Source organism: Lichenostomus cassidix, chromosome 12, assembly GCF_008360975.1.
Source record: "Lichenostomus cassidix isolate B80296 chromosome 12, HeHo_3.0, whole genome shotgun sequence".
Classification (NCBI taxonomy): Eukaryota; Metazoa; Chordata; class Aves; order Passeriformes; family Meliphagidae; genus Lichenostomus; species Lichenostomus cassidix.
In genome coordinates this window covers 9,721,859-9,742,885 of record NC_139493.1, presented here as the reverse complement: position 1 = coordinate 9,742,885, position 21,027 = coordinate 9,721,859, and the positions used below count along the sequence as shown (strand labels likewise).

The following is a 21,027-nucleotide window of genomic DNA, read 5'->3' as shown; positions in this document are numbered from 1 at the left end:
CAGGTTCGGATTCGGTGTAAGGAAGGGCGATGAAACACCGGAACAGGTTGCTCGGGGAGCTGGTTGATGCCCCATCCCTGGAAACGTTCCAGGTCAGGTTGGACAGGGCTCTGAGCAATTTGATCGGGTTGAAAACGTCACTGCTCCCTGCAGGGAATTGGACTAGATGGCGTCTTAATGTCCCTTCCAACGCAAACCATTCTGTGATTCTGTACGTGCGCAAGCCTCTGGACATCTCCTGGAGATAAGCGAGTCCCTGGGAGATGCAAGGAGCCCCATTCCCTCACACCTGCCCCTCTCCTGCCTGCCAGAGCTTGGTGGGGGCACTTCCAGCATGCCAGACAGTATTGGGACATGCATCCACACACACACACACACACACACACACACACACACACACACACACACCCCAGTATTACTATAGGCATCATTAGTTTTTCATATAAACACATTTAACTATTGTTATATACGTATGTACATACATGTATACACAAACACACTATAGCTATGCAATATTTGGTATGGATCAGGATCCATGTTCAACTCCTGCAGAGGTGAAGTCTGGCTGAGGAAGCTCACAGTGGGGCCAGCTGCAGCAGCAGTCAGTTTTTCTGCTCAATCAGTGGTTTTTCAAATTCATTTTTCCTTTTTTCATATCCTTGGGAAGATGCAGCCTGGGGTATTAGAATGCAGTCTAATGATAACAGGTATGTGCACCATTTTTTAAGGGCATGTGGGACAGCACACCATTCCTACTCCTCCACTGTAGGGCTCACTGCCCTGCAGGGAAAATGAAGTATTAGTCTCATTTCATGGGGAAACTGAGGCACAGAGGCTCAAACAAAAGTTCTGTGGCAGAACCAAGGTGCAGTCTCATCTCTTTTCAAATCCAGCTCAATTTAAACTCGCAAAAATACCATCCATCTGCATTTCTTCAGAATTGCCAGTAACACATCCCACAGCCTGGCAAACATAATCCAGTCTCTTCCCAGGGGGCCACTCAGCCTCAATGAGTCATGGCCTGGCAGCAGCGCAGGGTGACCCCACAGGTGCTCCCTCATCCCACTGGGGATGATCAAAGCACCTGGGGGTGCTCAGAGCTCTGCTCTCATACACAGACCTCGTTCTTCCTCTCCACATTGTCTCAATGAATAATGCATGAATACGTACTCATCAAAATCCTAGATACTATATTTGTACAAATACATCAGGCCAAATTTTGCATTAGTGGAACTTCACTGACGTAAAAAGGATTACGTTGGTAAAAATGTTGGCCTTAAATATTTTTACCCAAAATAGATGTTTGGCAAACCTTGTTTTACCGCTTTCTCTCAATTAAAACCCCTTTGTTCCCTGAGTAGGTGAAGTTTAGCTTGATTTAGCAATGCAAAGGACATGAAATTTAAATAGAGCTAAAATCCAAGCCCTCAAGGCTGGTCTTAAATGGAATTTGAATTGTTGGATGTACACATACAAAATTCCCATGCAATGTTTATCACATGAAAACAACCCAAAGTTGCAATCTTAATTTTATCATTACTATAACCTACCTAGGCATTGGGACACTTTAGAGGTTTCTCTAACTTGTGTTTTCCCATTTGCAAAAGACAACGTCTTCATATTTTAGTCACAGTAGTTCTGAACTTTCTTTAAATTGCTAGAGAGGTAGTGAAGTCCCATGTTTATCTTATGTGGAAATAAAACGGTGTTTTCCCAGTTCTGCTTTTCAAGTTTCATCCGTTTTACTGGGCCCACAGCCTTTTCGCTTCCCTAAAAGCACTGGAGGCTGGGTCCTTTGCCTACTGTGCAGCTGCAGGGCTGTTGGCTCCCTCTGAGGCTAGAGATAGGAAGGTGAGAAGTTTTCAGTGGGCTTAGGCAGGTCCAAACATGGAGGGGATTCACGGCCACCATCCCTTGTGCCAGCACCTGCACGCCGTAATGGAGCAGGGATCTGACACTTTTTCACATCTGAAGAATCTTACAGAGCATCTCACCCTTTCAATACCACTGTGAGGTGAAATGCAATGGAAAATATAAGGAAAGTGTAACTAAAGCATCTGTATTTCTCCCTGAGATTTCCCTGGGGGAAAAGAAAAAAAAGTATTAGAAATGCAGGCAGGCAGTGCACAGCACTTGGGAAGCAGGTCCAGAGTATCCAGGATGAACCCCTGACCTGAGCTCACTCTCACACTATGTGACAAGTTCTGGATGCACCAAACCTTTTGTGTGTGTCCAGATCCCCTTGGCCATGCACACAGAATCCATGGGAAACTTCAGCACAGCCCTGGTGTGTAGGCTCAGGGACTGTGCCTTCAGCATTCCTGGGTGTCCACAACTGTTGTAGAAATTGGTGCCCTGACCAGGCCATTGGACATCAGTACACCCTGGACAAAGATCCAAAGTCCTCTTTTTCTGCCCAAGCAAAGTTTCTAGACAGAGACAATGGACACATGAAAACCAAAGAAAAAGGATCAACAATGGCACAAGTTCTGATGCCTCACTGCAGCACAAACCTGCCACCTTACAACAGGAAATAATGAGAAAACACACAAAAGTCACTGCCTCCTTGAATGCCAGTCTGGGGCTGTCCTTGCTGAAACATCCCCGCAGCTTCATCCACTACAACATCTCTCCTGAGCAAAGATTTTATCAGAGAAATTTCCTTTCTCAGCAAGACCATATTGTCTTATCCATGACTCTGCTGGCAGTGCCTCAAACCGCAGTCTGGTTTTGAGGTCTGCAGGCACACTTTGGGGCTTAAACCCAAAACTGAGATTTACAAGCTCCAGTGGCAAGTGCCAGCCTCTGAGCTGACTCAGCCACTTTCCCATCCCTCCGTGATCTCTGAATGCACTTCTCAAGCTGTGAACTGGTTAATTCTTCTGAGACTCCATGACAGTGAAAGCAAACTGACACACATCTAAGTTTTGCTCAAGGCTTTGGAAACACTACAAGCCTTTATTAACAGCAGGGGAAATGCACAGATCTAGACAAATATAATTACTTCTGATCCCTTTTTTCTGCCAACTTTTCATGAGAACCAGCAATGACTTGGGCTGGGACAGGATTTTTGGAATGAGGTTTTGTGCATCTGTGACTGATGTCACACGTCAGCATCCTTTTGGTACTGAAGCACAACCGAGTCCTCATTCCACACTATAAAATACATCTGAATTTTCCCCTAAACCATCCTTTTGGGGCATCACTACGAGATTTCCTTCCCTCTCTTCACCTCTTCAACAAGTCCTTTGAAAATCTATCACTTCTGTCCCTTGATATTACTTGGACATTTTCCATTCTCTCTTTTGCCACCTTTCAGGAGAGAACTTCAGTCAAACTGGTTGCCCTGCTCAGACAGCCTTTCTAGCATTGCCACAGCCCAGTCAAACCCTGGGGAAAACATAAAGTTAAGGTCCTTTTCACTAGTATTTGTCTGATGGCTGTGTGCTAAAAATCCAGTCAGGAAAGGCAGATAAACCTCAGCACCCAAACTTTTAAAAATATCCCTGAGGATAATAATTGCACTGCTTTATAAAGTTAAAAAGGATCCATAGGCTGAATTATTCATGAGTTGTTCTGTGCCACACAGCACAGACCCATTAAAGGTGGGAACAGGAGCAAAGGGCTCCTCCATGCCACACTCAGCTGTTTACACCTAAGAATTGTCTGGCTGTGCTCACACTTTGCCTTTCCAAATGTGCTCTACAGAGGCTGATGTTTCCTACCTTGGATTTTCTCCTCTTTTGTACATTGCTTGTACAGTTCTGTGCTACAAATTACTTCTCATTTTTGAGGGGCTTGAAGAAAAAGTGTTTGAACTTACCGGACAGGCAAAAAGAGGGATTGTGTTGCATTAGGTGAGTGCTTTGCTGTCTTTAGAGGTCACCTGTGGTATTTCTGCCCCAGCCCTAGCTGTTTCCCATTTACTGCAGCAGCAAACTATTAGTAATCTGATGAGCCAACCAGCCACCTGGCAAAACAAGGGTTAGTCAGGCTGAATTGATTACTCATACATTTCCATCTGATTTACAAATCAGGGTTGCTCTTTTTCCAATGAAAAGACCAAAAATAATCAAGCGGAGGGGAAAAAAAAAAGGAGTTCCAATCTATTTGTGGGGTTTGTTTGTTGTTTGTGTTTTTTGGCTTTTTTTTTTTTTTAATTAATCTCCTGCAGATGGATCCCTTCTATGTGCCACAAAGCTGATGGTCACATCCAGCTGAGCTCTACTGGGCTTCAGCTTTCAGCACCAGAACAGTTACATGGGCACATAGGCAACAAAAACCCCTGTCAGGCTCTCCAGTAATGTTATAATCACGTTAACTTAGCAGTCCTTGACACTCACAGATACGGACTGTAAGTTCTCTCAGTACTACAGAAATATTGACACAAAGAATATGTTTATCCCTGGCTGTGTCTCTGCATGACAAGGTGGAAACAGCAACAGCAATCTCAGGACTTAATTTCTTTGGCCTTGCCAGGGCATCTGTGCTGCAGGGCCAACAGTTTATTGATTTTTGGTTTTTTTTTTCCTCCACTGGTTTGGAAATTATGTTGTCTTTTCAATTCAGAGTCATAGGACCAGGGGGAGATAGGTTGGAAGAAACTCATTTAAGGATTTTTTGTGATATTATTCTTTTGACTATTCAAGACAGTGGGGGGACCTGGGGAGAGTCTCTGATTATCTCCCAAACTTTCTGTTCATTAATATACTGAGAGAGAAAATGTTAGCTGACCTTCTGGCTGCATTTCTCTAGGCCATCTTTAGCCAGGTCCAGCTCCAGCCTTGTGTTTCCATGCACAACTCCTGCATTTTAATCTACTGGCAAAAGCACCCACAGAGCAGAGCTGTTCCTGACATCAGGACCATCCAAGGGAATCAGCCCACCCTCTGCAGGGACAGGGCTGTGCTGAGTGTGTGATGCACACGTTGTCCCATCACTGCCTCCCCAGCTTGATGGCAAGGTAAAGCACGAGAGCTGGGGCTTGGCTCTTTCAACCCTGGTGCTGGAGCTGCCCAGCAGCCAATGCCTTCAGTGGGACGCACAAGGTGCTTTGCAAAGGGTTCAAGAGCAAGGGGCACAGCCCAGTCCAAGCCGACCCTCCCGAGGATGACTCAGGAACAGGCAGGTCTGTAAATGTGACAAAACCCACTGACTCACCTCGGGGACATTCAGCACCTACCTCTGCTCATCCAAGTTAAGGAAAGCAAAACAGACTGGAAGACGTGCAGGAAGATCTGGGATAGGATGGACGTTGGCTGCAGTTCAGGAGTGGATCTGCGATAAACTGTATTCCCCTGCCCTCTCCTGGAAGGAATACGCCAGGGCTGGGTGCGTTTGTGCAGAATCCTTGTGCTGAGCACTGCGGGGAAGCGGCTCAAGGAGGTAGTGAGAGGAGATGGTGGTTTTGAGGACAGTGTTTACAGGACTGAACAATTCTGACCATGTTGTGTCCAGCGTGCGTTGCCAACGCCACGTCTGCCAGACACTGGCGCACCCCTCAAGAATCTGAACGTCTTCAAGGAAGAGCTGCCTGCCTGTCTGGCCATTTGCTTTGAATTGGGAAACAGAGGGGGTGAGCCAACCGAGGGAATTCAGAGCCTCTCGCTCACCTGAAACAGCAAACACAAAGCCTACATGAAAACATCAGTAACCTTCGCTCAGGTCACAGCTGGAGCAGCAGCAGGTCAGAAATGCAACACCACAGCACCAACAGACAGTTGCTATGGGTACCAGTGCAGAACAGGCAGGTGGGACCCCATCACTTGGTGATTTGGTGAGAGCCCAGCAGCAGGTTAACTCAATCTCCTTGGAGGCTGTAGAGACAGCACAAAAGTCCTCAAAATGAGGAAGATCCAGGTTTGGTGACTGGTCCTGAACTGTCAGCTGGGATGTTACTGTTACTGCTCCAGACACACAGTTCAGTGAATATCACCCATTACATAGATTCACACTCAGACATATGAGGAGATTTTGCAAAGCTTCCTGCATCTCTAGAGTCACAGGAATTACATCCTTCTTTCTTCTAAACACCAAACAGCCAAAGCAATACTAGTTCTCCTACAAAGGACTGATGAGCAAATCACTGCTGTTGAGATAATAATGGGAGCAATGAACCACAAAACCCAAGTGTGGAAATGCTATAAATAAGTCCCTGGTTCAGTAGTTACAGCACAGGACTATGGATCAGGAGACCTGGAATGGCAGGACCAACCACATGTGCTCTATATAACCTCACAAGTGTCTCACAGGCTTCAAGATTTCTTTGTAGCTGTGTTCCACCAAGTCTTTCTAAACCCAGCAAAGAGTTATGCAAAGAGGTATCCTCTGGCACGTTAGGTAGGTAAATCACCTCCTTCCAGCTGGAGAGCTCTCAGCCCTGGGCAAAGTGAGACCATGCACTGTAGACAGGCTGTGAGCAAATGGTGGTGGGGACATGATCTTCTAAACCTTGACTAACTGCTTTGTCTTCATGGTGGGGGAGTCTCTGAGAGCAAAACAGACCTCACCTAATATCTTGACCAGTTCCAGAACTGTTTTTTCCCTGCTCCACCAGAACACAAGTCCTGTTTGCTAGGTTTGCAGTATTTTCAGCACCTCCTTACCCTCCCCCCCACCCTCTTATCAAAGAGATGAACTTCAATAAAGTAGTTCCAGCTGTCTTAAAAAGCAAGATTTGTATTTCCTGCTTCAATACAGGGGTTAAGAACAGTGTTTCTGTTCATCACAGAAATAAATGTTAAATGGAAGTTGAGTTATAGCCCTCCAGTGACTAATGTTCTAGCTTGTTTTCTAAAGTTAATTCTTCATACGCTTTTTTTCCCCTCTTGTTCCTTTTTACATTTGTCCAGACTCCTGTGTTCCCGTGGGACTAATTACCCACTCAGCAGTTACTCTGAAGTCCAATTGTAATAGCTGGCAAAAGTCTGCTCTTCTATGCAAGCTTTTAAAATATTTCCTCAATTTATTTCAAATAGCACCACTCTCTGGAGCTTCTTCCCAATTTGTGTTGCCCTGGACTGAGATTTATTTTGCTGCTGTTGAGAGCTGACTGCTTTGCTAGTCCCAGGACAGATATTCTCAGCAGAATAATTAATAATAAAAAAACAGACAAAAAACCCCAAACAACTGGATCACTCATATCAAAAATCATCCATTGTGATGCAATCTTCTATTTTCTCATCTAGTGGGTCCTTAGTTGCAATGTAAGCAATGAAAAACCAGTGGTTCAGACCTGGATTATTCTTCCTCAAAGTACAGATGTGATCTTAGTAAGTGTTTTCACAATCACATCCACCTCAGACTTGTCAAAAAGTTTGGAGGAAGATTAATTATATCTAAAGATGCCCGTTTTCTTATTCTATAGGTGTTTGTGACCAAATATTCACCCCTGCTGGTGTTACAGGCAATGGTGGAGAGCTAAATTCAGATTACTGGCATATAATTTTTCCCCCACAAACACTGCTTGAGAGGAAAATATGTCCCTTCCCAATCCTCCTACTATTTAAAATGTCTATATGGCCAGAAGTGACTCACCTCATCTCCTCGCTCTGTGGTTTCACATCCTGTTCTCAAAGGATAATAATCTTGGCCATGTACAATACAGAACAAACTGATGTTCATAAAATGGATTTCAAGTGCCTGGTGAAGAATATTTAGAAAAAAGATTATGAGCAAGTCTTTTTTTCAGGACATCTGAATTGTGCTAGAGGCAGAGGGAATATGGCAACTCTTATGAGACGAGCATGTAATCACTGAACTGGGGAGAACATAATGTCTTATTGCGTGGTTTAATCCGTCCATAACCTCTACTTAATGACATGCTAATTCTTTTTTTTTCCCTAGGGAAAAGACATCTCTAAACCTCTGCATATCACCCAGTCTTTGTCCAAGTGGACCTGGGATCAGTTTCCTGCAGAGGCTGGCACAGCAACTGCCCTCAGCTCTAAAGCCAATTTACCCCAATGATCCAGCAATATTTAGACGGTTTTGCACAAGCTTGCATTTAACAGTGGCCATCCTGTGAGCTACTGCAGGCAGCCAGGTTTCCCTAGATACCATTAGAGCTCCTGGCCATCAGCAAGCAGCATCTCTCTTTCTACAGTGAGGCACTGATCATGCAAACCTGTCAGAGTCAGCTGAAGTTCACTGTTGTAATTCCCTTTGTGATTCCTATCTAAATATCACAGCTCCTCTGGTAAATCCTGGCTGATTTCTGCCCTGCAAAGTATGAAGCATTGCCACACCAGCCCTTCTCCTCATAGCCTTGTTAACACAACCAGTCAAGGAAACTGCTTTTGCTTTTACACCTAGAAATAAACTAGTTATCTCTATCAGAGAAGACAGAAAGGACGTTGGTTTTGGAATACCAAGTTCTTCACTTTTAGCATGCATACTCTGTTATAAGCACAATAATTTGCTTATGGGACCCACAGCAAACCAATACAGCAGCACCAGCACTAACCAGGGGTTTCACTGGTGGGCTCAGAACAGGCTAATGAAATCAATTGCAAACTCTGGATGTTTTAAGCAAAATTGATTTGGTAATTAAATATTTAATTTCAAGACTTGTCTCAGTCCTATTCCACCTCAAAATTACAGATTTTTAGATACCTTACCTCTGTACCTATAAGTTAAAAACCATACTCTTCCATTTTTGTAAGGCTAACTGTTCTTTAATAGCTTTCTACATCATACAGTTATTTCATTTCATGAGCTATTAAAATATACCTGCTAATGTTACAGACTCTTTTTTCACTTTCTCCAGGGCATACCCTACATGTGGCAGCATCCAGAGAGCAGCTACCACCAGCAGCCCTGAGCTGCCCAAAGGAGAGGATGCTGTGCACAGCCACAGGCACGCTGGAACTCCTCCTGCTGGATTGACAACTTGGAAAACCCCAGTATTTCCAAAATCCTAACTTGGGAGCTGTTCTTAATCTGTCATCAGCTTTTTAAGAAGAATCTAAGAACTGTCTGAGCATTCATATAAAACTTGAAAATGTCAAACACTCCTTCCTTCCCCCAACCTTTGTGCAGAGCTGTGAAAATGGACCATGGCTCAGGCCAGCACACAGCTGACCAAATCAGGAACAGCATTTCATCGAGCTCGGGCTGGATTCAGCCCACTCCAGGCTGGGTCTGGCAGATGTGGAATGTCAGCAGTGCCTCAGCAGTGGGCAGGGCTGGCGAGGTGCAGGCAATGCTGGCAGAGGTGCCAGGAGGTCATAGTGAATCACGTCCTGTCACAACCCCTGCCCTGCCACAGCCCCCGGGGAGTGCAGAGGCTGGGGCACCTCGGGGAAGTCCTACCCCAGGGATGTGCCAGTCTCGTCCTTCCTTGCAGCCCTGGGAAACCTTCCCTGTGGCAAACAGTCAGGTGCAGCAGTGTGTGTCACCCCATGTCACCACGGCTAGTTGGGTGCAAGCTGCTGCTGCCTTCAGCAGCCCTTCACACAGGCATCCAAAATAGCTGCACATAGATAACAACTCCTGTTCTCCTAATCAGTGCCATGGAGACAGGCGCCAAGGCACATCCAGGGATTTACTGATCCCCTCCGCTGTGCTGCCTGCTGCAGCTCCATGACAAATGGCATTTGTTGGTGCCAGCCAGCGTCCCCAGCATGGGAAAGGCTGCAAGTTCACTGGGCTTTTCTCCCCTCACGGGTCAACAGCGGAGGATGCTCCTTTTAAAATCAACTCCCATTTGCTTTCAGTGCAAAGTTTCTGGAGCAGCAGGAGTTTTGCAAGGAAGAGCCAAGCATGTCAGCAGATCTGCACCGTGCATAGTGGCAGGGGTCACCCGTGCTGGCACTTGGTGACAGATTAATGCCACCGCACAAGGCAAAGTGGCGGCAGCCCCACGGCCTCACGCGCAGCCAGGCCCTGCCAGCCCCGGGGAGAGGGACAGGATTGCAGCCTTTGACGTCATTGCAGCGGGATCAGGCTCAGACATCTGTCCCAGTCGGAATTGCGCACAGCCCCCGGAGAACAGACACATTGTGCAATGCCAGAACAGGCTTTGCTGAGGGATCGGGCACATCCCTGCTTCTAGCAGCCCAGCACTGCCAGGATCGGCCTGCACTGGGTACAAACAGCAAGAGTTTGGCAAAGAAATTGGTGCAAGTCTGTTGTTTAATAATTTGCCTCCAGGCAAAACCATTTTTCAATAGAGGGGACATCGCTGTGCAGCAGCAAAATGGTGGACAAAAGGCCTGTTTGCCCTCACAGGGGGGACTGTTTGTGTGGGGTAGAAGAGGGGGTTTCAGTAATCCTTGCATTTTTGTGCACTCCTAGTACAAATGGGTTTGGTAAAGAGAAATACAAACTACAAATATCCCAGGGACTCATCAGTTGGCATGAATGCATGGAGATGTTTAGGTCTTCTCCAGGTAAGAGAACCAAGGGAAAATCACGGGGAAGCCAGAAGATGGTGATGGTTTTGGAGCTGGTGGTAGAGAGAGAAGTCAGAGCCCACAGAAGGGTTCCAAGGCAGCCAAAGGAACTGGACACAGGCAGGAGCACAGAAAGGCCCAGGCCAGTCCAACAGTGCTTGGGCAAATGGCTCAGTGCTGGACTCAGGTGTGGGATGGCACCTCCAAGGAGAGCACTGAAGGCCAACATTTCAGTCCAGGCAGTATAAGACAACCAACAGAGGCACCACTGGGCTCCAAGCTGGGCTAAAGAGTTGAGAGTTGGAGGTTTTTCAGAGAAGGAATGAGAGTTCTGCTTTTCCCATAAGGGGTGGAGCGGCAGGCCGGAGCAGGCCCAGCATCCCCGGTGAGTGCAGCTCTGCCATGGCTCGGCAGTGGGAAGGTGGCCCAGTCCTCAGAGCCCGATGGGTGAGACAAATCCTCGTAAAAATACAAGCCAGCAGGAACACTTCAGCAACCCAGAACAAGAGGTGCAGAAAGGAATAAAAATTCTGAAAAAAAATCACCTTGAGCGGAGGCTCCTGGGCCACACTGGAAGGCAGCCCCTGCGTGGGACAGGGCCAGCCTGAGGACTTGGCACTTCTCGACCCTCTTTTGAAGTCCATTGAGACCCAGACAGGAGACAAGAAGTTTTGTCAGCTCAACAACTGCTGCCTCCTCCTCCCTCACACCCACTTTCAAGAAGAAGTTGTGCCAGGAGCTTTCTTTGGCTGTCTCTAAACCCGCAGACCTGCTGAGGAGCCACGTGGGCTGCTTCAAGGGGCTGTCTTGAGCAGCCACACATTAATGGAGCTGCAGGATTTAGCACCTGAAAAGAAGCCAAGCTGTGACCCAGGATGAGCAGAGCATGAAATCCCAGGTCTAACACAGTGTATGGAGAATGGAAGGTAAATCAGGCAAACTTTTGGAGGTTTCATGGACCTTGGCCCAAAGTAATGCTATATATTCAAGAGGGAAACTTAGAACAACATAAAAGACCTTCAGTTAGGAACTTCTGCTGTAACAAAACATGGATATATTGTAGAGGTAGAACTCCTTAATTCACCATTCAAGTGTCAAAGGCAGAAAATTACTGACAAGATTCTAGAAAAAGTATCATAAAAAAAAAAAGAGTATTTTAAATAGTCTCTTGAGCATGGTTTAGCCATAGCCAGGCTCAGAAAGCACTGAAGTCTACAGGAAATTAAATAAGAGGATAACAGAAATCTAAACAGTCTTATTTTACAGGAGTCTTTCCCACAGCCACCACTGATCTGAACAGCCTGAACAAGCTCCACTAGATTTTATCAGGGAAGCCTTAAAAGTGGGAACTGGCAAAAGGAGCTGGATCTGAAGGACAGGAGTCAGATGCTTTCTCTTCAGGGTACAGTGTAGGGAAATTTGGATCATTAATTGGAGATCCAAACGTGGCAGACTATTGGAGAGGGTAGCATGGCAGGCATTTTCAGGCTGTGTTCCACACCTGGATGGTGTTCTGCTGCTATATCAAAAAGGTTCACAGTAAGACAGAGGTTGCCAATCTCAGCTGGAACAAAAGCTGTTCCAAAACCAGCTAATTTACCTTGGACATGCTGCTGTTGGCAGGGGAAAAGCCATGAGCAGGCAGGGAGCAGAGTCCTTGCTGAGTCAGCCAGTGCCCAGGGCCCCCCAGAGCTGCTCCTCTGATGCTGAGCTGACCAGGTTTGCCAATCTTGCACAACCCCTGGAGAGATGGAGTGAGGAGGGAAATATTGCACTGGGCACCCGAATGCATCAGAACCTTTCAGCAGCAGGAATGACTCCTGTCTCCATGCCTGACTCAGCCTCTTAGTATTGCAAAATCCCTGCCCCTATCAAATGGAGGTGGTAAGGTTTCTAATTTAGAAGCTGCATTGGAACAAGAACAGAGAGGGCATTCAAGGCTGCTGGCTTCACCTGGCACAAGTCTGCATTCAGCCAGGTGAGATCATTGCCATGCCCCAAAGAAACTCCCATCAGAGGATCTGAGAACCATTACCCCCATTTTTCCACAGGGGAAAGTCTGGGCTCAGGACACACCTTAGGTCTCTGGGGCATGAAGGCAGAGCTAGCAGCCACAAAAACACTCAAGAAGCAATGGTAAACCTGCCCTCTGCCCAAATGCAGCAACGCTAATGCTCTCTCCAGACAGCTCAGCTGCAAACGCAGCTCGGACACCACAAGACTGCCCCTGGGCAGAGCTGTACCCAGCACTGGGGAGACCCTTGCAGGGGTGGAATGGGCTGCAGGAACACAGGCTCTGGGGATGCATGGGAGTTTGTCTCCTGTTGGAAGAAAACAGGCAGAGCCTAAACCTGCACCTGCCCAAGAGGGAAAATAGGATAGGCACCAGAGCCTTGGAGGGCAGTGAAATTGGGGTGGGTGCACAGCAAGGGAGATGCTGACAAAACATGGGAGGTAAATACTAGGAAACAAGTTCCCATTCCATCTCATAACCTCTAAATGTCTAAAAATCAGCCATCAGTCAGAATGTGAGCCATTCACCTGTGGCTGTCAGTAGTCAACAGGATACATCCAGAAGGCAGACAGGCACTGAGAGCTCAGCAGGAGAACTGAGTCAGAAGGAGCTACTTACCTGAGCCACTGGCCCCAGGAGATGTCTGCCTGCAGCTGAGCTAGGGGGTGAAAACATTTTTTCCTACAGGCTGAAGAGACCCACGGGAAACAGGTGTCATTTAGTAATGACATTATTCCCACCTAGGAAGAGAGAGCAGCCAAAAAAAAAAAGGCAAAATTACATTAGGACCAATATTGGCAGCATTGCTGAGAGAGACAGCCCAGAGGCAGGAGCGCATTTCTTTGGAAGCAGAGTCCTGGCTATCCAAAAAGGTACTGTGAGTATTTCAAATGGGTTGAACTCAGCATCACAGGAAAAAGACCTTTGCCCTGCCTTGAGACAAGGGGTCACCTCTTAGAAATACCCAACTCCTCCACCAACAGGGGCTCTCAGGAGCTAATTCCTCCTGCGAGCAGTGATGGGGTAAGTGATCTGCAGGTTGTTTTCAGGTGAGAGGCCTTTGAGTTAACAGCAAATACAGGCTTGCTGTGTTAAATGAACTTTATTCCATTTACAAAACATTGTGAGCTCCTCACACAGCCGCTGAGCTGGCTGCCGGCTGCATCTGCTAGGTCAAACTGTGTTGGAAGGATCTGACTCACTTTCATCAGACTTGCAAGAAAATGAGTCAGGCATAATCTTTAATATCTCAATCAGCCCCATAATCCTCCATAGTTCTGCCTAAATTCATCCCTGCCTGGCAATCTCTTTGGGAGCTGGATTTAAGGCTCATTCAGTGCTAGTGAGGTGTGGGAAATTACAATTGTTATCACCCAAGGAGGTCAGCAAAAGAAAAAGGGGTTAAGGGATAGGCTCTTCATCCACTGGAAGCCAGAGCATATTGTGTTTAGATGGGAACACTGATGCTCATGAGAGCACCACAGGACACATCCCAACAAGGATTGCAGGCTTGTGATGGACTCGGTGAGCCCATGGAGGAGATAGGATCCAGCTTTTAGGGAGAAGGAGGAAGCTGAGGGTTTGGAAATAGAGTAACAGGAACCTGGGGATGGAGTGTAAGCAAAGTGATAGGAAAAGTCCAGGGCTTGTCATTGTGCTGAGGGAGCCTCTGCCTGTTTCAGGGAGGGCAGGGAACAGTGAAAGAGCCTCATTGCTCTAACAGTGCCTTTGCCTGATCTCTTAAGAATTGGAGATTAGGACAAGACTAAGGAACTGCCAATCTGGAACAGACCAGTGGTGTCCGCATTCAAGCACCCAGCTTCCAGCAGAGTCCAAATTTGGATGCTTTAGAGGAAAATCTTCGATAGCATCCCAGTTCCAGGAAGAGTGTGACACACTGAGCGCCTGCTCCCATTGGGAGAGCCACAAATGTAGAAGGGCAGAAAGGCTATTTATAAGTGTATCAGATGTCAGCGGAGTTCTTTGCACTTTCTTTTCTTGATCATACATCAAGTCTAATGAGAAGGAATACAGGCTGAGGGGAACAAATGAGCTTGGGTTAACGAAGAGGTGTCCATCTAATACAATACATACAGGGAAGAACAGCAGCTGGCTCTGTGCCCAGTGCTGCTACAAGGCCTCTGAAAGCTGAGTAAGATCACTTTACTGACAACACAGTGAGAGGGAAGGGTTGAGAGTGCTGTTTGTGATGATGGTTCTGCATTATTAGACAGAGAATTGTTTGCACCTGAAAAAAACCTGGATCCAAACCTATTCCTAGAAATTTCATTATGCTCTCTTCTAAGAACATGCTGTGCCTATCAAAATAATAAACAACCTGAAGGGTTAACTCTTTCTCTCCAAACCTGCTATGAGAGAGCTAGAATAGAGTTTTAAGCACAGAGAAAAGTTGATAGCTGTTCCAATTAACGTTCCAGCTAGCATATGCTCTTTTTAATTAGTTGAAGTCTGGTGTTGTCTGGAGACAGAACTGCTGAGTGGAACTACACTGGCTTCTTTTCTGCTTAGCCAGCTCTTCTGGTCCCTCTTGGTCTTTGGAAGCTTCTTCTCCATTTCACAGAGGCCAGAGCCCATTGTGTGCTGATCCTTGGGCTGTGCCCTCAGACCGTGTAGATGTTTCACTGCAACAGGCTTCAAATCTGTGTTTCCCACTGGAGAGAAAACTGACAGAGGAAGATACTTGACACATCCTCTCCCCCTCCCAGACACGTGTTTATACATTGCTTTACTTATTGAAAACTCAGTTTTCATCTGCAAAAAGGCACTGTCACAGAGCAGATGCAGGTGGATGGAGAAGGCTTCCCCAGGACCTGCCAACCTTCCTGTTTTGCTGGAAGCTCACTGATCCTTCACCTCACTCTTTGTAACACGACCTTTGAGGATCTGAGTGTTTCAATTACACACAGATGAATAATTTACAAGTCATGGCTGTTGCAATAAACAAGTCCTTCTTGCTCTGTCCAAACATTCGACGACTTGTCTTAAATTTTCCCCAATTTGCAAAAACCTCCAGGACTTAAGCAACATTCAAAAAATGTTGGAGGAGCAACTGATGAGGGAAGAGCAGAGTGGCATTTCACAGCAGCAACAGCACTGGCAGCAAGTATTCCTCTTATCAATGAGCAGGGCATTGACCTGTTGTACAAACTCCAGATAGGAAAGCCACTGGCAAAGCAACCCCAGATGTAATATTTACCTAAGAGGAGACATTTCAGTGGAAAACAAGCTACAGGATCTGCTGACATCCCAGTGTGGAGGAGAACAGCGGTCATTCACACCGATGCAGGCAAAAAGAATGGGAACGGGATCTGGAATTTCGAAGTATTTCTGAGTAATAAAGCTGTGGTTGCGTGAGGAGCATGTTTGTGCTGTCCATGATTCCAGCTAAACAGACATAAAATGTGGATTTGGTGCTTGTCCCACAGGAGACACACTGCCCAGCATCAGCAGAGTCATTTTGTTTCTATGTGCCCCAGTATTCCATGCTCAAAATACAGATGTAAATAAGTGGATCCTGCAATAAAACAGCCAGGCTGGCACTAAACATTCCTGAACCACTGCAGCTGGCACCCTGTGATGCCTCATTCTCTGGCAAGGGGAAGTGGATCCCATGAGCTACCCTGGGAACATGAGCCACAGTTTTGAGTTACAGATAATAGTTCCTGCACAAGCCTCTCTGGGGAAGAAGATAGATAGGATCGAAACAGCTCAGGAGCAAAGCGCATAACAGGGTTGTTTTTATCTTTAATCCATTCCACATGAGCAGAAAGAGCTTGGAGCCGTGAAGCATGTGCTTCCTTTTGCAGCTCAACCCATAACTTTAGTTTATTAATCCTTTTTGCTCTGCTCCATAAGCCCCTGTTGAAGAAAATTTGTGTGTAGCACTTGTAGGATCAGCCCTTTTTACCAGCTGCACTTTCACTATCTCCATAAGTGATCAAGACAGAGGCTGTCACTGAAAAGGGCAATTCCATCTTCCCCCAGCCCATGTGTCCCTCTTCCTCAAGCCATCACAGTGATCATGATAAAAAAGGATCTTTTCCTCAGGCAGGGTATTTTTCAGTTGGATCAGTTCCCATGCAGTCACAGCAGCTGAAGTTTTGCCACAAAGCAAGGGCCAGGAAAACGGCTGGAACTGTGCCTCAAGAGCTTAATGCAAAATCATGAAGTTTCAGCCTCAGGTTCCTGGGTCATTTGTCCGTGCAAATAGTGTGGATTTATAGTCCAGCTTAGGAAAGTCTCCTTGGTTCCAGCTCTTTTGCACAATGGGCCTAATGCAATCACTAGTTCCCAAAAGTACTGAGCTCTGAGGGAAGACTGGAACTAGTTACAGATTTCATAGTCTAAGTGGTTATTCAGAACAGGTCTTGAAATTGCAACCATACTGCTTATTTATATCCTTACCAGAGCAAAGCAAAGGGATCACCCCACTAAACCAGGCTCAGCCTCCCAGATCTCAGCCTCCACTGTCCAGAGATATCATGAAATCTCCATCCTTTAGAGATTTTCAAAAGAGCTGGTCAAGGTCTTGAGAAGCCTGATTTTGAAGTTATCCCTGCTTTGCGCAGGAGGCCAGACTAGAGCCCTCCAGAAGTCCCTCCCCAATAGCATTATTCTGCGATTCTGTCATCTTCCACTGCATGTGCCCCAGGCTCTGCTACAGTATCACCAAGCAGTCCCCACACTGCCTGAGCCACACATCAAGGAGCACAAGCCAAGCACTCTCCAAGGCCTTGGCTGTGTTAGCTGGGAGCCAGAGCAAAGCACACACCTTATCTGTGTGCAGATGTCTCAGTACACACCACTGTAAGCTTTGAATTGCAAAAGAAACTGTCCCAGCTCTGGCCAGGATCCCAGGCTGAAGATTGCAGAACGTTTTCTCTTCAGCTGGAAGGAGCCTGCATCCTCAGTAAGAACGAGTGTGAAATACAAATCACTGAGCACCTGCTATTTGTTGTCCAAGGCATCATACAGCACCCCTGAGTATCTGCAGTGAAAGGAAGGATGAAAGGGATGTCTTGTAATTTCCATGTGGTCCTTCAGAAATTTCAGCAATTTTTAGTCAGTAGATTGAAATCTGAGCTGTTGAAAGAATTATGTGCATTTCCTTTGGATCAGACATCCCATGAACACAGTGGGGGCTGGGATCAGGAGACAAGGACCAGAGGAGGTTCTACTCCATCAGCTCGTTTGGAAAGATGGGAGCTGAACTCACAGGTCTTCTTTCAGAAGTCATTTTTGAGGTCATTTCTCCTTCAGCCCAGGGGATGGAAGATAGTTTCTTGCTGCTCCTCAGACCTTGAGATCTCATCTATAAGGCGAAAGGGCCATGGAGGAGCCGGAGCGGGGAACGTGGGACAGCCGAATCCCAGCCCGGCAATACAAGGCTGCTGCCATCTCGTGGCTGGCTCTGGCCATGCAAACTTGACAGGGGACAGGTTTTCCAGCTGGAAAATTTTCCATTGAGATAAAATCCTTCGTGCAAGTAAGCTTCAGCTGGAAGGGGCAGGGGGTAAGCAACAATGCCAGTGGTTAGACTCCGTGGGGCCACAGCACTCGGGTACCAGAGCTTTGCTGATGTTCCTGGGAGGTTTCCTGCTTTACTTTCTGCTATAGCTGCTCTTGTGCTTTGGGATGGCTCCACCCCAAGCCATGTTGATTCATTCTCCATCAGGCCAGCCCTTCCCTGTGCCCTGTGACCGAATGAGACAGGAGACCTCCCTGTTGCTCTTGAGAGGCCCTGGATTTGCTGTGCCCATGCAGTGTGTATGGCCTTTACGATGGTCTGGTGCTGGGAAGGGAGATGATCCATGGTGAAACAGAGACATGCTGGCCAGGAACAGATGGGATGGATATGGTCTCCAGTACTGTTTCTTTTGGCATCTTCCATCGAGCTGTGGTGCTGACGCCGGGATTTTATTGTGAATAAAGTACAAATGGAGGAGAATTACATGGTCACCCTTTCTCCCACTTTCAGCCTCCCTACTGAGCTCAGGAGCATGCAACAGAACTTGAAAGAAGTGTGACAGCAGCCACATATTCCCTATGGGATCTCCAGAGCCATCTGCTTCCCCACAGGCAAGAGAAAGGCGGGAGAAAGTGTCCCAAAGAGACACACTAGCAGAAAACTTCTGCTAACAGCTCACCAGAGACCCTACTAAAGCAGAGAGCTGCCTGCACTGCCTTCCACAGAGCTCTTGGAGGTCATGTCTTGTGGGCACTCACTCGAGGACACCTCCTCTTTCCTTGTCTCTAACCATGGGAACAGGTTTCCCCTTCTTCCTCCCAGGATGCTCCAGGTTCTGCAGCCACACAACTCACTGGAAAAGAGCAGAACAGGAGCTCCAGAGAAAGAAAAGCTCCCAGTCCATCTGGTATTTCCACAGTGTTTGCTGGTTGCTGCCAGGCTGTTCTCTCTGTGGCACATCCTGTGGCTCACACCACTCAAACTAAAGTGGAATCCTGGAATAAATGAGGCCCCTGGAGAAGGCTCCAGGCAATGGGGAGATGACTGCCCAGTGACCTGTGCAGCATCCTGGGTACACAGGGAGTTTCCCGTAGTGATAAGACTACAAAGGAATATTTATTTATCTGAATACTTATTCAGCTTTCATCTCTGTCAGCATTTCTCAATCAGCCATTTCAAAATGTTTTGCCAACACTAATTAACCCCTGCAGCACCTCTGTGGAAGGGATCAGCATCCCTGTGTACCAACAGGAAGACTGAATGGAGAAGACAAGTAGACCCTTCATGAAAAAAATGAAGGGAGCAAAGAAATTACAATATCCTGAAATCCCAGTCCTGTGTCCTGACAAAATCACAAATCCCCAAATCTCAGACATTCTGCTGGAAAGATAAGCAGCCACCTGCCATTCTTCCCATGCCAGCTGCCTGGCTTTCTCAGATGGGCACGGAGGAAGCACTGCCCAAACACTTAATAATCCCAAAAACTGGGGTGCCCTGAAGCAGTCTTTCCCCTAAGGAGCCGCAGACCTGGTCAGCTGCACAGCCTGTGCCAGCAGGCAGATTTTCCCATGATGTTGCACATGCTATTTATTCCATTCATTAACCAAGTTAATGGTGGCTAAGAATAGACCCCAGATGTCCTTCTGGCCTTTAAAACTTCTTTGCCCTCAAGGAAATGCAAAGCCTAAGTGGCTCATGGCATGTGTGGGACACAAATAATGAACCAAAGCTATGAAGAGCTTGCACATTTCCAAGGATTCACAAAATACATCTCTGCTTTTAAAAAACCTCTGTTCCTCTTCTGGGAAATATGTGGTTAGCAAAGGTAGTTCAAAACAGAGCAATGGATATACAAATGTTTAATTCATTGATATAGAGATTGTGCCAGGCAGAGCCAGAGCTGTTCAAATGTCTTCAGTTTCTGTTATCTATTTCTGTGATGTTTCCACTGTGACAAATTCGCAATTCTGTAATAAACTGGTGTTTCTGAACAAAGACCATTTCATATTATGCCTTTAGAAAAAACGCATCTGTAATACAATTTACTCCTGGTTTTTCAATTTTGGGTTGGTTTGGGGTTTTTTTTTTGGGTTACAGAAATTATTCTGTAGTGTCATTTTTTTATACATACTCCTCAATACATTTGGGAAATTTCCCAAAACATACTAAAGATAGCACTATGGTTTTCTGCATCATTGCTAAAAATCAAAGCATTCATGTGCAGAATAAAGAAAAATTTCTTTCTGTATAAGCATTTTTCTTCTGCTGCCTGAATCCAGTCTCTTGATAATCAGCAATTACAGAAAAGAATTATAACAATCAAATGGGAGTTTGCACTTACAGAAATTCATGCTATTTATTGCATGAGTTATTCAGACAGAGAAAGCTGTTTGGAAATCTATCATTAAATGAAAGAAACTGCTATTTCTGAAAACTGAAATTGTATTAATAGAGATTCTAAAGGCTCCAAAGAAGAACACAGTCCATTTGGAACCAATATGGTCTTCTCAGAAACAGGAAAGGGTAAATAAGGGGATTTAAGGATCTTTTCCTCTGTGAAAATGTATTGCTTTTCACCGATATTTTATCAAATCCTCTTTAGAATTATATGGTATTTCAGAAAGTGATATTTGGGGTCCTACAGCATTATTACTTGGGGAACCCCCAGTAAATGCCAGGTTGTTCACCCATACCACACGTAATCTCCAAACTGCTACTGTCCACACTTTATAAAAAGACAGACCAAGGCAGAGATTAGGAAATGATAAATTATGGTCACTCCACAAACAGGGGCCCCAGCTACCATTTCCTCAGCCCTCTGCCCACAGACATGGAGTTAAACACCCAATTCCCAGGCCTGAAATAAGGGGGAATGAAATAACGAACAGAGAACCCAGCAAGGCAGGGAGACCTCTCACACCAGAGCAGTTTTCTCCGCTTTTGAAGGAAGTTCAAAGGCACATCTCACTGGAACCTCAGCAAGCTGCCAGCTCAGGGCACTGCCATGTGCCAGGCACGCCGGGCATGTCCAGCGCCAGGCTGGTCGGGCCTTGGAGGGCCCTGCTAGTGGCATGTGTCACTAGAGCTGCTGTCCTGCACGGTCCCTTCCAACCGAAGCGCCCTCGGGTTCC

At 46.4% G+C, this 21,027-nt stretch overlaps 2 long non-coding RNA genes across 8 annotated transcripts; both read right to left on the bottom strand.

The window, feature by feature from the left end:
• Positions 1-437: 437 nt before the first annotated feature.
• Positions 438-21,022, bottom strand: LOC146431670 (uncharacterized). Of its 7 annotated transcripts, none has more exons than XR_014854721.1 (6): positions 20,817-21,022; positions 13,027-15,813; positions 7,537-7,641; positions 4,735-5,612; positions 2,174-3,970; positions 438-2,080 (listed from the first exon to the last, which is right to left on the bottom strand). It is a non-coding gene; the product is annotated as an uncharacterized LOC146431670 (long non-coding RNA). The 7 variants fall into 7 exon arrangements; XR_014854720.1 differs by having other exon boundaries at positions 438-2,429; positions 3,824-3,970; XR_014854722.1 differs by having other exon boundaries at positions 438-3,970; positions 4,735-5,307; positions 5,444-5,612.
• LOC146431671 (uncharacterized) lies at positions 11,537-12,281 on the bottom strand. The gene is made up of 2 exons (XR_014854726.1): positions 11,995-12,281; positions 11,537-11,913 (listed from the first exon to the last, which is right to left on the bottom strand). It is a non-coding gene; the product is annotated as an uncharacterized LOC146431671 (long non-coding RNA).
• Positions 21,023-21,027: the final 5 nt, after the last annotated feature.